Consider the following 14202-nt stretch of genomic DNA (forward strand, 5'->3'; position numbering starts at 1 on the left):
ATGATATCTGTTAATTATCTCCCCCTGTCAGAGTTAAAATTCTACATTCAATGATCCCAAGGACTGGACAATTATGAAATAAATATCGATTATACACATTATAGATGACGTTCAAACTGAAAATATAAATGAAATAAAAACAACACGTTACAGACACTAATCTATTTTAAAATAAAATGTTGACCTCTTTTGTTGATTGTTTGCTGTCCCTTTGACATAAACCTCCCATCTTACAATCATAAAGAACAATTGATTTCTTAGTTTAAATCTCTATTTGTATAAATGCTTGCAATGTTTTATTAAGCTTCAATCAACTCCCAAATGCAATTAATTTTGGAATCATGTCATTTTATTTTTTGCCTAGATCTCCCCTTATACAACAGCTGCTAAATACAAGTTGTGTTAATCTTGTTCCAACAACATTAACCAGTTGCTCCGCAGGGTGCAGCTGTATACGACCGCAGAGGTTGAACCCTGAACAGTTGGGGCAAGTATGGACACAACATTCAAGCTGGATTAATTCAGCTCTAAATTAGGATTGTGATTAAATAGTTGACACAGCATAGGTTTCTGACACAATATGAATGTGGTCTAATAAACTTAAAATTTGTTTTTTGCCTTTGAGCAATTCACTATGCTGTTGCATATTAATCCTCTCAAAAAAATGTTAAATGAGAAAAATTGAACCCCCCCCCCCCCCCCGCCCCTATTTTTTTTTCACATCCCCCTTTCCCTTATCATGCTTATTCCAAAACTGATCTCAATTCAAATTACTAATGGAGTTTGCAACAATAACTACTCATTTAAATACATCATAAAATATTAAAATGTAAAAAAGTGCTTGCTATCACTGAATGGTAAAGATTGTTTTAATTTTATATCAGTTGGTAGTAAAAGTGAATATACATTGTATATTGTATAAAACAATGATTTAAGTTGATTCAACTACTATTCTGGACATAGAAAGATAACTCCAATTGAAAATTTTTTGCTATTGCACAATATTGTGCAATTAAATATTTCTTGCTATTGCGCAATACTGTGCAATTGAAAATACTTGCTATTGCACAATACTGTGCAATTGAAGATTTCTTGCTATTGCTCAATACTGTGCAATTGAAAATTTCTTGCTATTGCACAATACTATGCAATTGAAGATTTCTTCCTATTGCTGAATACTGTGCAGTACATGTTTAGATTCAGCATATCAAAAAAGCCCAAAATTCAATTTTGGTTAAAATCAAACTTAGTTTAATTTTGGACCCTTTGGACTTTAATGTACACTAATTTGAAAACGGGACCAAAAATTAAGAATCTACATACACAGTTAGATTTGGCATATCAAAGAACCCTAATTATTCAATTTTTGATGAAATCAACCAAAGTTTAATTTTGGACCTTTGGGCCCCTTATTCCTAAACCGTTGGGACCAAAACTCCCAAAATCAACCCCAACCTTCCTGTAGTGGTCATAAACCTTGTCTCAAAATTTCATAGATTTCTATTTACTTAAACTAAAGTTATAGTGCGAAAACCAAGAAAATGCTAATTCCTAAACTGTAGGGACCAAAACTTCCAAAATCATTCCCAACCTTCCTTTTGTGGTCATAAACCTCATAGATTTCTATTTACTTAAACTAAAGTTATATTGCGAAAACCAAAAGTATTCAGACGACGACGACGACGCTGACGCCAACGTGATACCAATATATATGACCAAAAAAAATTCAATTTTTGAGGTCGTTTAAAAACACTAGTGTAATGCTACTTAGAATGAATGCGCCAGGTCTGGATTATCTCCCCTTTAATACAAACACTGGTGTAATGCTACTTAGAATGAATGCGCCAGGTCTGGATTATCTCCCCTTTAATACAAACACTGGTGTAATGCTACTTAGAATGAATGCGCCAGGTCTGGATTATCTCCCCTTTAATACAAACACTGGTGTAATGCTACTTAGAATGAATGCGCCAGGTCTGGATTATCTCCCCTTTAATACAAACACTGGTGTAATGCTACTTGGAATGAATGCGCCAGGTCTGGATTATCTCCCCTTTAATACAAACACTGGTGTAATGCTACTTGGAATGAATGCACCAGGTCTGGATTATCTCCCCTTTAATACAAACACTGGTGTAATGCTTCTTAGAATGAATGCGCCAGGTCTGGATTATCTCCCCTTTAATACAAACACTGGTGTAATGCTACTTAGAATGAATGCGCCAGGTCTGGATTATCTCCCCTTCAATACAAACACTGGTGTAATGCTACTTAGAATGAATGCGCCAGGTCTGGATTATCTCCCCTTTAATACAAACACTGGTGTAATGCTACTTAGAATGAATGCGCCAGGTCTGGATTATCTCCCCTTTAATACAAACACTGGTGTAATGCTACTTAGAATGAATGCGCCAGGTCTGGATTATCTCCGCTTTAATACAAACACTGGTGTAATGCTACTTAGAATGAATGCGCCAGGTCTGGATTATCTCCCCTTTAATACAAACACTGGTGTAATGCTACTTAGAATGAATGTGCCAGGTCTGGATTATCTCCCCTTTAATACAAACACTGGTGTAATGCTACTTAGAATGAATGCGCCAGGTCTGGATTATCTCCCCTTTAATACAAACACTGGTGTAATGCTACTTAGAATGAATGCACCAGGTCTGGATTATCTCCCCTTTAATACAAACACTGGTGTAATGCTACTTAGAATGAATGTGCCAGGTCTGGATTATCTCCCCTTTAATACAAACACTGGTGTAATGCTACTTAGAATGAATGCGCCAGGTCTGGATTATCTCCCCTTTAATACAAACACTGGTGTAATGCTACTTAGAATGAATGCGCCAGGTCTGGATTATCTCCCCTTTAATACAAACACTGGTGTAATGCTACTTAGAATGAATGTGCCAGGTCTGGATTATCTCCCCTTTAATACAAACACTGGTGTAATGCTACTTAGAATGAATGCGCCAGGTCTGGATTATCTCCCCTTTAATACAAACACTGGTGTAATGCTACTTAGAATGAATGCACCAGGTCTGGATTATCTCCCCTTTAATACAAACACTGGTGTAATGCTACTTAGAATGAATGCGCCAGGTCTGGATTATCTCCGCTTTAATACAAACACTGGTGTAATGCTACTTAGAATGAATGCGCCAGGTCTGGATTATCTCCCCTTTAATACAAACACTGGTGTAATGCTACTTAGAATGAATGCGCCAGGTCTGGATTATCTCCCCTTTAATACAAACACTGGTGTAATGCTACTTAGAATGAATGCGCCAGGTCTGGATTATCTCCCTTTTAATAAAACACGGGTGTAATGCTACTTAGAATGAATGCACCAGGTCTGGATTATCTCCCCTTTAATACAAAGACTGGTGTAATGCTACTTAGAATTATTATCTCCTTTTTAAGAATTTTAACATTTAAAATTTACAATATATTTCTGAGTTTCAATTGATGAAATAAATCATTAAATGCCCAATATATAAATATAATGTTCACTCACCTATAGAATGTATAGTAATTAATTATATGGACCATGAATCAAATAAATATCAATAGCAGATCTTCAAACTGAAAATATAAAATACATGTAACTTAATTATCCTCATTATACATTGTACATGTTATATATAGCATCGCTAAAATTTCCTGAAATTGTATTTACATGGCATGAATGAATCAAAGAGCTGAATAGCTCTGAGGGGAAAGACGGCCCTTGTTTCTATTTCATTTTTTTTTGGGGGGGGGGGGGGGGTATCTTTTGATAGTCTTCATATAAAGAATGAAAAAAAAGAACAGCTAGAACATGTGAAAGGTTGACACTATTGGAATCAATTGTTGTTTAATGTAATTTCATTTCTTTAGTTTAAGATTCAATTTAGACCAATGGAAGAGATCTGCCTGCATCTTCTAAATCTAAACATTCAATTAAAGTTGATAGTTAATTATCTAAAATTCAACTAGTTGAATTCTGTCATTTAACAACAACTACAATTATTTTTGAAATCTTTATAGTGTACGACTGAACTGCAGGCTAGGGCCATTTTCCACTTTTTGTGACAGTACTCTTAAGATTTTTAATTTTTTCTTAAGAAAGTTAGGACTGAAAAATCTATTCAGTTTTAAATTTCCATTTATAAAGTTCCAAGTTACTCTCTCATCACAGGGATACAGGTACTAATAAAAATGTACATGTGCTACATGTACATGTATGTTAAACTATTAAAGTCCCTGGCTGGTGGCCATCTTGGATGCTGGATAGCCAACAAAGTAACAAAACTTGGTAATGGTCAGCACCTAATAAGGAAAATTCATGCTATGTTTGGTTCATTCTTTTCAGTGGTTCTCTAAAAGAAGTCATTTGTATGCAATTCCCATAGGGGCCTATGGTAAGCTGTAAAAAAAAGTATGATTCATAAAACTTCTAAAAACTTTTAATTGAAATGCCCATCAAAATCCAAATAAGATTTCATCTGTCTGAAACACAAAATGAATTGAACTTTAATACATGGTCGGCAGGTCCCCCCCGCTTATGAAAAGTTCTGGATCTGCCACTGTTATATCTAGTGGATGCTAGGGCCAAATAAAAAAATTTGTGCGTTTCCTATTTCCCTACCTACCCTTTATCTTAAGCTTAGAAATAGCCTACCTTAAACATGTGAAAAGTTTTTTGAGTCATTTTTCAATAACCACTGTAGAATTTCTCTCCCATAGACTCAAATGCAAAAAAAATTGTAAAATGAAAAAAAAATACCTACCTACATTAATGTACCCTATTTTTTTCAAAGATGTAACAGGAAACACACATATTATTTTACTTGGCCTAGGCCTTACAACTTTTACAACTGGAATGGTTAGTCTGCACATGCACTATACACGTAGAGTAGTTTTCAACGTGTAAATACAGCTATTTTTGTCCATTTGTTATGATGAACCTAGTCCAATTAATTATGACGTCTTCATAAGGCTTCAAAGAAAAAAATTATAATAGCCTTTCAAGAAGTGAGGCGTCAAGGAAAAAAATTAGAATAGCCTTTCAAGACGTCATAATTATTTGGACTATGATGAACCACAATAGTCCAGATGACTGCCAGATGCCCAAGTCTGACAGCTTGAGATGGAAGTACAGAAAATCCTATGCATGTTTCCAACCAACTGTTCAGTTTAAATGATGTTTTCCGTATTTTCCTAATAATTTTTTTCTCTATTTATCTTATGAAAATCTACCCCTTATCAGGGTTTCCCCTGGGTCAATTATTTTTTTCGCCACGTCTTTTGCCAAAACAATATATTTTTCGCCACTTTATTATTTTTTTCGCCAAATAACATAAATATATTTTTCGTTTAAAATTTATCTTTTTTTTCTACCCACCCCCACTAAATGAGGGTGCCACTATACTTTTTATAATAAAGAAGATATAAGTCCTGGAATATAACAAAATTAATGGACATGTTTTTGATCATATAATACCAGTAAATATAGTTCGTAGGGAAAGTTTCTTTAAAAGAAAAATACTGATGTGCCCTTTTGTACTAAGAAACTAAGAAGTGGTTTTTACAACAAAACAAAAGCTTTCATCACATGAAATTGATCCCTCATTTCATGTTTAGTCATTATATTGAAGGGTTACTCTCCTTCGAGGGGTTGTTCCCAACCTTTTGGATATATTTCTTCATAACGAAAGTTCTTGATCATCGTAAATGAATAAGTTGAGACGTACAACTATGCTTGAAACACGTGTGTCACTCAAACGACTTTAAAGTAGTCTCCCTAATCAATAACCTATATTTAAGTCAAAGGATAATTAAAGTTTTAAATCGGAGATTTTTTTTGCTTTTGAACATTTTTCGTCACAACAGCTTTCTTTTCTAAATTATCTTTAAAAGGAGAGGAGACGTCAAAAGTTTGCTTCAAACACATGCGTCGCAAAATGGTAAATAAATTCTGTATGTGACATTTAGCGGAAGCCATTTAACCATATCATTTTGTCAAACAATTCAATCAACACCTTTATTAATTAGTCCTTTGTTGTCGATAGTTATAAAATGCAATCAGCTGATTATTGATTTTCTGTCCGAATCTTAATGAGGTCAAGGTGAATTCCGAGTATTGTCTGCTCGGGTAAAGTCCGAGAAATTTGAAAAAAGTAAATAAACAAGATGGAGGAAAATAAATCGTTATATATATTTCTTTCGCCAAATTCTTTCGTAAATGACGAATTTTTATCGCCACAATTATTATTTTTTCGCAAATGGCGAAAATGGCGACCGACAGCGGAAACCCTGCCTTATCATGCTTATTCAACTATGGCTTCACTTAGGCTAGTCCAAATAATTATGACGTCTGGCAAGGATATTTTAATTTTTTTCTAGGACGCCTTTTTCCCAGAAAAAAATAAAATAGCCTTGCCAGTCGTCATAATTATTTGGACTAGGCTGCACTATTTAAAACCAAGAAGGGGCCTATCCACACTTGTGTGGGACTAGTCCAAATAATTATGACGTCTGGCAAGGCTATTTTATTTTTTTCTGGGACGCCTTCCTGTCGTAGGAAGGCGTCCCAGAAAACGACAGGAGGGCGTCCCAGAAAAAAATAAAATAGCCTTGCCAGACGTCATAATTATTTGGACTAGTGTGGGACAACCCCTGGGAGTAAGATCTTAGACTTAGTATACAAATCCTTGCTGGGGCCATTTTCAAAATAAACGTCTTATTTAAACATACTTCTTACAGTTGTCGCAATATCTTGGTTATGTCTTTGAGTATATTTGACCAAACCGTCTATCTTTGTCCTTTCTTTCGTATTTTGTAACAGGAAACATATTTGTGACAGGGGGCGCGAAACTAGAGCGCATAATATACAGCTCGGTTCGGACTTGTTTCCGGAAATTCTTACGATATTCATAATAGTTTAAAATAAAATAAAGTAATTTATTCAGGGCCGTAACTACATTGAGGCAAATGAGGCAAATGCCTCATGTTTTAAATTTTCAAAAAAGAGAAAAAGAATCTAAAGCAAAAGATTGTCTTAATATCAAATTGTTTTCACGGAAAGTGTCTTGCAAGAACCAAGTTCTGAATCAGTTCTCGTCACTCTCTGATGTCGCCCCTGCATGTTTTTCTTAATACATGTTTCTATTTTACTTTTGGTTTCCAGAGTTGATGGTCTATTGTTTTTACTTCTGTGTCCCGGGTTTGTCTTTTGTTCATTTACTGTCCTACTTAATGACTAGTCTGAGTGTTGATTTTCATTCAAGTTGTAAACATGTTAACTGTGTATAATGCTGCATGTCCACCGATGTCCAGGCATTATGCGAGAAATTATTTAAAGAATATACGATACTACTCACACTGGACACAGAAAGAAATGGTCGTTTCTGCATGGAGAATTGAACTTAATATCAAAGAATACAAAACTGCCTTTTTTTGTATATATAAAACCACACTTGGTATATGATACAGATATTTTTTTTTTAAGTTATTTTTGTTGATTAAGATATTCAATTTTCCATATTTATGATACATATCTATCACTTCTGTGCATGTCTCACTTTGTTTCGTGGAATTTAAACGACTCAGAGAAAATACCCAATTTTCTTAGTATGGATTGTAAAATTTGGTATTTTCTCTGAGTCGTTAAAATCACTAGAAACTAGGTGAGATATGCACAGAAGTGATAGATATATATTATAAATATAAAAAGTTGCATATCTTAATCAACAAAAAATTATTTTTTTTTAAATTTCTGTATCATGGATACATCTAAATAGCTGACATGGTTTATATTAAAATAGACTACCAATTTCCCGTATCAAAGCATTTGTTGAATAAAACATCAATCATGTATTGCCATGTGACCTTTTACATTCAAGGGTTAAATTTGCATTAAGTCGTGTTCAGACCCCTAAAACAGAAAAAAAAGGAATATCATTGAAGAACACGTGCACGGGAGCTTATCGAACACAATGTCAATGTATAGAAAAAAATACAAATGATGAATTGTCAAAGTTTTTATGCCTGTCCTTCATCTTGATAGTTTCTGGAGGGTCTTCAATAATGAAAGAAACATAAATACCGTAAAACCGGGTCAATATGGCCCCTAGTATCGATAAAATGTTATTTTCGCGACGTCAAACTATGACATATCGGGAAAAGATGCATTTTTCGATTGATTTTTATCATTCAAACTGATTTAATTTGAAAACGAGTGCATGGACCCCAATTTTTTAAACCGAAATTTTGTTTCATTTTGCAGGGAGATTATGTTGACCAAATTTGATAAAACTGTAAATAGTGCATTTTTTTTAATTTTGATAAATATACAGCAAAAAAATACGTTTTTTTCTCAATTCATGACCATTTGATAAATATAAGTTATTTCTGAACAAAAAAAGGCATACATTTTTAGAATACTTAAAAAATACAGAAATTACAAATTATTTAACAAAAAAACAATTTGCGTTTATCTTTTAAAACAAAAAAGTTATGTCATTCTTTCGAAATAAAAAATACGGCCACAAATCCGAATTTTGAGCAAATATACAAAATTTCGACCTCATTTAACTCAAAAAGTAGCACATGAAGGTATATTTTTATTACATATTTGATTTAATCAGGTAAAAAATAGCCTATATGCAAATTTTCATCAACTTGTAAATGCGGAATTAAAACTGTATCGTATGCCCTTAAGCAGTACTAGTACTTAAAGTATAACACTGCACTCAGGGGCGGATCCAGCCATTTAAAAAAGGGGGTTCCTAAACCCGGACAAAAAAGGGGGGGGGGTTCAACTAAATGTCCCCATTCAAATGCATTGATCATCAAAAAAAGGGAGGGTCCAACCCCGAACCCCCTTCCCCTGAATCCGCGCCTGGCACTGTCACTATATTTAAGTCTAGTCATAAAAAAAATCACAAGTCAGCACAATACAAGACAAGAACAGACAGACCGATCCGGTATTAATGATTATGAGAATTACGATGTTTGCCTTATCCTACAGATCGGTCTTTTAATGTTAAGGTTACATGTAGGGACTTCAACAATTTTGTGTATAATTTTACAGTAGTGGATCCAGGAGAAATTTGAAGGAGTTTCTCATAATTTATATGACTTTTTAGCATAATATCTGGTAAACGAAATCGACTCTCTTCGGCTCGGTGTTTATGATTCAGTTTTCGGGAATATTTAGTCCCCCTTTCAAAAATCCTGGATTCGATCGCCATTAGTTTTGTATGTCAGTGACTGCTCCATAATCTTACATGATAAACAGCTGATCTTTAAAAATCACATGAGTTAAAATGCTAAATAGAAAAAGTTGTCGGCTATACTGCCAGTTCGTCCATACTAAGGGAACTCGTTTCGGCCATGGTTTTTATTGCTACAAAGAAATTTTTGTTTATCGTCATATATCATTGTGTAGCTACCGCTACGTATAATGGAGTAAACTGCTTATCGTTTACGTTATTTAACTAATATTTTACTGTCATTCGTCATGTGGTACCCAAGTCCTACTCTCATGTATACATGTATCATGGCACGTGATACTGGTCACTATCTTTCCGAGATGCTGAATGTGTGTCTGACATCTGATCAGACCTGAAATGAAACTTTTGCCTTACAAACATACATTGTATGTTCTGTAGATATGAATTTCACATAGAAAAAAAAGCAAAATAGAAAATATGCTATATTGCCGACTCTGGTTAAAATATCTTAATCAAAGCCAGGAAAATAGCATATTTCTTTAGAAGTAAAATTGAGAATGGAAATGAGGAATGTGTCAAAGAGGCAACAACCCGTCCATAGAAAAAAACAACAACAGAAGGTCACCAACAGGTCTTCAATGTAGCGAGAAATTCCCGCACCCGGAGGCGTCCTTCAGGTGGCGTCTATTTTACCGGCAACAGCAATATAGTGAATTTAATTGTTATTTCGCCGGTTCTTTGTAAAGATTGAAATTTAATATTTACTTTTGAAATTGCTACGAAAATGTGCACTGTCAACATATAATCGTTTAAATACATTTATCAGTCAAAATGATAATTCAAAAAATTATAACAAAAAAACAATAAAAATATTGAGCATCCATTTGTTGCAATGAACAATGATGAACTCATATGAAATCATGTAGCTGAATTTATTTCTAAAACCAGTCACATTATAATGTTACATGTATGCATAAGAATTAAATCTCTCTTGTTAACTGTATGTTTAACCCCCCCCCAACCCCTCCCCCCCCTAAAAAAAAAGTTGCATCATAAATTTGATATACAATATAACAAAATCATTCACATAGCTTCAAAAATCAAAAATGTTATAATATTTAAATTTGCTTTTGAAATAATAGTCAGTTCTTTAAATTCACTATATTGCCGGTACCGAAAAGATAGCCATTTCTAAAGAAATATGCTATTTTGACGCCTTGAATTAAGTTATTTCAATCAGAGCCAAAACGAAACAATATTTTCTATTTTGCCGTTGCCGGCAACATAGCCACTGCCATCTTTAAAAGGCCCCGAAATGACAAATTTATGAACAATAATTTAAAAGAGAAAACTAACGGCATAATGTATTTAAAAGACAATAAACGTAAAACAAATATGATATACAGCAACAAATGTCAACCACAGAATTACAGGCTCCTGACTTGGGACAGGCACATACATAATGTGGCGGGGTTTAGCATGTAAGCTAGCGCTCAAACCTCCCCTAACGTGGAATAGTGGTACAACTGCACGACACAAGGACAAACTGTACAAAACAAGTTGCTTTCTTTAAAAAAAGAAATGCAATCGTAAACCCAAATGCTTGTTTGGCATTAAATATTAGATAATTGTTTAATAAAGATGTATTGTTTTATATCATTTTTTGTGGTATATGAATTAAAAACTGACATTGATTGTTTGCTTAATGAAACTACAGTTCAATGTGGGTAGATATATTCTTGGTAAAGGAATCATTGCCCGCGACCAAGGATTTTTTCCCCCTCTCTCCCGAAAAACAACATGCTAAGTCACCCACTTGATGTTCCATTATAGGTTTTTTTTTAAAGAGTTAGGTTTTAGGCTAAAGTTTAAATACAAATAGGAAGAAATGTAATCAATTAATGATTATTTGTGTTAAAGAAATGCAATACGTGAACCTGTAAAATAGCTGTTTTTTATTCAAATTTGATATTGATAATTATGTCACTCGATCGACAATGTCGGGTGACATATTGCTATTCCTCTGTTTCTTTTTCCGTACTATTATTTTTCTTCCACCTAATTTTGTCCGACCGCTTTCTCGGAACCAAAGGAACCAATCTAAATGATAGTTCACTATAACAAGGAACCCTGACTTTCGAGTTGCAGTGCAACTTTGGAACTAAAAAACGGCTGCCGTTACCATGGAAACAGAACAATTGTGAAAAAATCCAGTTTTTGGTTTTAATGAATTATTTGGATATGCTTAAACTCAGAATCATTATATTTTGATACAATGTAGGTGCCCACTATATACTGGTTTTGGAGGATTTTGGCAATCATTGGAACTACTATGTTGCCATGGAAACTACACCAAAAATTTCAAAAATATCAGAATGCTCCAAACTTAACGAAACTTTACAGTAACGATGAGCAACATTGGTAGATGTGGAATCTGGCGTTAGAATTTCAAAAATGTCTGCCGTTACCATGGAAACAATGTAAAACAGGTCAAAATGGTCCAAAAACCTCAAAGTGGCATTTACTTTCTTAAAATGGTAGGTCAAATTGATGGAAACTTTGATGGTATGGTCCCTCCCATGTACCAATGTGGTATATGCCATTAACTTTTGGGAATGGTCTCTGTTACCATAGGAACCAATCAAAATGTCAAAAATTTCAAAAAGTTCAAAATGCTCCAAAATTGATAAAACTTAATAGGATTGTTGACTGTCAAGTCTGCATGAGACTTTTGAAGTTGGAATTTCAAAAATGGCTACCGTTGCCGTGGAAACTGGAAAAATGTCAAATATTTTCGAAATGCTCCAAACTTAATGAAACTTAATATTATTGTACACTGGCATGTATAGGTGAGACTTTTGACTTTGCAAATTTCAAAATGGCTGCCGTTGCCATGGAAACAGCAAAAATGTCATGTTTTTAAAAATTAACTAAATGTACTGAAAATTTACAGAAAATGTATAGCCATGCAAATATGTGCATTTACTGTTAAAAGTTTTTGAAATGGCTGCCGCTTAGTAGCAATGGGGGGAAGGGTGACATCCGCTATTGCTTGCAATAGCAATTCTAGTTATTATTATCTTTCCACCTGCTCTGCAAGGTTTTTGTTACGCTTAGGATAGTAAGCATTGGCAATGTTAAATTGTGTGCTTTGTGCTCTTAAAAGTTTTAGATGACAAACCTCTTTTGTTAAAAACAAAAACTTATTAAAAACTTTAATCGCTTTGAAGATATTTTCCGAAAGTCCCTTTTTATTTTTATTTTTTTTTATTTCAAATTGTGGGTCATGAAAAAAGACTACAAGTTTAATTGTAAATACATATAATTTGAATTGAACTACATCCCCTTCACCTTGATGACCGAAACCAATTCATTAATAAAGTTATTTATAGCCTAGACAAAACAGTTTAAACCTTGTACCTATCGATAAACAAACAAAATTGTAAACAACAAAAAAACTAACATGATCAAACCTGAAATAACAACTGAATACTCATCGCCTAGATATAAGTTTGTTTACAGGCCACATTTATGAACTGTTGTACCTTTTTTTCTGAACACGATTTGTTCATTAACTTTGAAAGGGTGTATTTTGCATTGAAAAGTAACACTACCGTCTAATGGTATGTGTGTACATTCTTTGAAATCAGGTGTATTCATAAGCACATATCCCAAGTCAGAAGCATGTTAAAATTTGTTTAGTGGTTGTCTTTTTTTGTTGTAGTTCATATTTGCTTTTTGTTTCTGGTTTGAAGTTAAATTATGTCACCCGATCGACAATGTCGGGTGACATATTGCTATTCCTCTGTTTCTTTTTCCGTATTATTATTTTTCTTCCACCTAATTTTGTCCGACCGCTTTCTCGGAACCAAAGGAACCAATCTAAATGATAGTTCACTATAAAAAGGAACCCTGACTTTCGAGTTGCAGTGCAACTTTGGAACTAAAAAACGGCTGCCGTTACCATGGAAACAGAACAATTGTGAAAAAATCCAGTTTTTGGTTTTAATGAATTATTTGGATATGCTTAAACTCAGAATCATTATATTTTGATACAATGTAGGTGCCCACTATATACTGGTTTTGGAGGATTTTGGCAATCATTGGAACTACTATGTTGCCATGGAAACTACACCAAAAATTTCAAAAATATCAGAATGCTCCAAACTTAACGAAACTTTACAGTAACGATGAGCAACATTGGTAGATGTGGAATCTGGCGTTAGAATTTCAAAAATGTCTGCCGTTACCATGGAAACAATGTAAAACAGGTCAAAATGGTCCAAAAACCTCAAAGTAGCATTTACTTTCTTAAAATGGTAGGTCAAATTGATGGAAACTTTGATGGTATGGTCCCTCCCATGTACCAATGTGGTATATGCCATTAACTTTTGGGAATGGTCTCTGTTACCATAGGAACCAATCAAAATGTCAAAAATTTCAAAAAGTTCAAAATGCTCCAAAATTGATAAAACTTAATAGGATTGTTGACTGTCAAGTCTGCATGAGACTTTTGAAGTTGGAATTTCAAAAATGGCTACCGTTGCCGTGGAAACCGGAAAAATGTCAAATATTTTCGAAATGCTCCAAACTTAATGAAACTTAATATTATTGTACACTGGCATGTATAGGTGAGACTTTTGACTTTGCAAATTTCAAAATGGCTGCCGTTGCCATGGAAACAGCAAAAATGTCATGTTTTTAAAAATTAACTAAATGTACTGAAAATTTACAGAAAAATGTATAGCCATGCAAATATGTGCATTCACTGTTAAAAGTTTTTGAAATGGCTGCCGCTTAGTGGCAATGGGGGGAAGGGTGACATCCGCTATTGCTTGCAATAGCAATTCTAGTTATATTTGTTTTTCCTGTTTAAATTGTTTTATAACAGTGTTTTTGGTGCCCTTAATAGAATGCTGTCCAATGTGACACAAGTCTTTGTTATGAAGGCTGTATTATGACCTATAATAACTTTGAC

General features: G+C 34.0%; 1 long non-coding RNA gene across 1 annotated transcript in view; it reads right to left on the reverse strand.

Moving 5' to 3' along the window:
• The window catches only part of LOC139498915 (uncharacterized), a 437948-nt gene that overhangs the window by 151469 nt on the left and 272277 nt on the right, over positions 1-14202 (reverse strand). The window contains exon 4 of the long non-coding RNA XR_011658043.1: positions 3524-3591. This is a non-coding gene — a long non-coding RNA (uncharacterized lncRNA). The remainder of the gene's footprint in view (positions 1-3523; positions 3592-14202) is intronic.

This window comes from Mytilus edulis, chromosome 12, assembly GCF_963676685.1.
Source record: "Mytilus edulis chromosome 12, xbMytEdul2.2, whole genome shotgun sequence".
NCBI classification, from domain to species: domain Eukaryota; kingdom Metazoa; phylum Mollusca; class Bivalvia; order Mytilida; family Mytilidae; genus Mytilus; species Mytilus edulis.